The following is a 2749-nucleotide window of genomic DNA, read 5'->3' as shown; positions in this document are numbered from 1 at the left end:
ATGATTGAATGACTGTGACGAGCTTTAAACTCGCGATTGTGGGGCGATAGTGACATACGCAAAAGAATCACTGGATTCTATTCCGCCATGATCGAGAACCGACAGCTGGATAGCCGTGCCGTGACAGGGTGCGTTGAACATTTTCACTGAGAGGACGGGACTGTAGCCATTGACAACGGTGATGCCCAACATACAGCTTGCCATGGAAAGGAGTAAGAACGATTGGATGAAGACAGTAGGAAAGCAGAGAGACGGAAGGGACAAAGCATCTTCATACGCTTATCTGAAATTCCCACCAATGAATTACATAAGTATCTCTATCTTTATCTTTATGTTTTATTCATATATCATCCATAACCATTTGAGTCTGCCTGACTAAGATTTACAAGGTGACCATAGCTTGCTTCATACCAACAATCTCCGTGGGATCGACCCTTACTCGCGTAAGGTTTATTACTTGGATGACCCAGTGCACTTGCTGGTTAGTTGTGCGAAGTTGTGTTTATGCCATGGTATTGAGCACCAAGTCTTTGGGGCCATTACTAGGGATTATTTGAGTTGTGAAAAGTAGTGATCACAATTTCGTGCACCAAGTTTTTGGTGCCGCTGCCGGGGATTGTTTCGAGTATGGACAACTGACGGTTCATCTTGTTGCTTAGATTAGGTATTTTTCAGAGTTCTTAAGAATGAATTCTAATGCTTCAAGGTGATGATCTTATCATCACCAAAGCTGATTGATTCTCATCAATTTAGCTCTTGAATGCAATGTCCTGCTGAAGCTTGGCTATCCATGTCTAATTCCTTTAGACTGAAGCTTTAGACTAACATTGCATGATTCCTGGAATTCTCATTAAGAATTTTGATATCTTTATTTTCTTTCCCACTTAATTTTCGAAAAAAAAAACCAATAAAAAAATTACAAAATCATAAAAACCAAAAATATGTTATGTTTCTTATTGAGACACTAGTCTCATTTTAAGTTTGGTGTCTTGCATGCATTGTTTATTTGATCTTGGTTCTGTTTTCAAGTCAATAATATAGGGAACTGAAGATTCAGTACATGCAGCAGAGAAATTATACAGAAAAAGCTGGGCGTTCAAAATGCCCAGTGAAGAAGGAAAAACTGGCGTTTAAACGCCAGCCAGGGTGTCTGGCTGGGCGTTTAACGCCCAAAAGGGTAGTGCTTTGGGCGTTAAACGCCAGAATGTGCACCATTCTGGGCGTTTAACGCCAGGATGGCACAAGAGGGAAGATTTTGTTTTCAATTCAAATTTTTTTTTTAAGTTTTCAAAATCAAATCTTTTTCAAATCATATCTTTTCAATCAAATCTTTTTCAAAATCAATTTCTTTCCTTTTTCAAAAATACTTGCTATCAATTAATGATTTGATTCAACATTTCAAGTATGTTGCCTTTTCTGTTGAGAAAGGTTTAATGTTTGAATCATATCTTTTCTTGTTAGCCAAGTCATTAATTTTTAAAATCAAATCTTTTTAAATTGTTTTTCAAATCATATCTTCTCAATCACATCTTTTTAAAACCATAACTTTCAAATCACATCTTTTTCAAAAAAAGTTTTCAATCATATCTTCTTCAAAATCTTTTTCAAAATGTTTTTAAAATCTTTTACTTAATTTTTGAAAAATCTCTTCCCCTCTTCTCACATCCTTCTATTTATGGAGTACCACTCCTCCTCAATGCACAATTCGAACTCTATCTCACTAAGTTCGAATTCTTTTACCTCTTCCTTCTATTTTTCTTTTCCTCTGACACCTCAAGGAATCTCTATACTGTGACATAGAGGATTTCATATTTTCTTGTTCTCTTCTCTTTCATATGAGTAGGAGCAAAGACAAAAGCATTCTTGAGGCTGACCCTGAACCTGAAAGGACCTTGAAGCGAAAGCTAAGAGAAGCTAAGGCACAACTCTCTGTAGAGGACCTAACAGAAATCTTCAAAGAAGAAGAACCCATGGCAGCCGAAAATAACAACAATGCCAACAATGCAAGGAAGGTGCTGGGTGACTTTACTGCACCTACTCCCGACTTCTATGGGAGAAGCATCTCTATCCCTGCCATTGAAGCAAACAACTTTGAGCTTAAGCCTCAACTAGTTTCTCTAATGCAACAGAATTACAAGTTCCATGGACTTCCATTGGAAGATCCTCATCAGTTTTTAGCTGAGTTCTTGCAAATCTGCGACACTGTCAAGACTAATGGGGTTGACCCTGAGGTCTACAGACTTATGCTATTCCCTTTTGCTGTAAGAGACAGAGCTAGGATATGGTTGGACTCACAACCTAAAGAAAGCCTGAACTCTTGGGAAAAGCTAGTCAATGCCTTTTTGGCAAAATTCTTTCCACCTCAAAAATTGATTAAGCTTAGAGTGGAAGTCCAAACCTTCAGACAGAAGGAAGGAGAATCCCTCTATGAAGCTTGGGAAAGATACAAACAATTAATCAGAAAGTGCCCTTCTGACATGCTTTCTGAGTGGAGCATCATAGGTATTTTCTATGATGGTCTGTCTGAACTGTCCAAGATGTCTTTGGATAGCTCTACTGGAGGATCTCTTCATCTGAAGAAGACGCCTGCAGAAGCTCAAGAACTAATTGAAATGGTTGCAAATAACCAATTCATGTACACTTCTGAAAGGAATCCTGTGAACAATGGGACAAATCAGAAGAAAGGAGTTCTTGAGATTGATACTCTGAACGCCATATTGGCTCAGAACAAGATATTAACTCAGCAAGT

General features: G+C 38.2%; 1 non-coding gene across 1 annotated transcript; it reads right to left on the bottom strand.

Moving 5' to 3' along the window:
- Nucleotides 1–2375: 2375 nt before the first annotated feature.
- Nucleotides 2376–2483, bottom strand: LOC130952764 (small nucleolar RNA R71). The gene has a single exon (XR_009074941.1). It is a non-coding gene; the product is annotated as a small nucleolar RNA R71 (small nucleolar RNA).
- Between the last annotated feature and the right edge of the window lie 266 nt (nucleotides 2484–2749).

The sequence above is a fragment of the Arachis stenosperma genome, chromosome 9 (genome assembly GCF_014773155.1).
Source record: "Arachis stenosperma cultivar V10309 chromosome 9, arast.V10309.gnm1.PFL2, whole genome shotgun sequence".
Lineage (NCBI taxonomy): Eukaryota > Viridiplantae > Streptophyta > Magnoliopsida > Fabales > Fabaceae > Arachis > Arachis stenosperma.
Note: the sequence above shows the minus strand (reverse complement) of the source record. Positions and strands in the feature narration are given on the sequence as shown.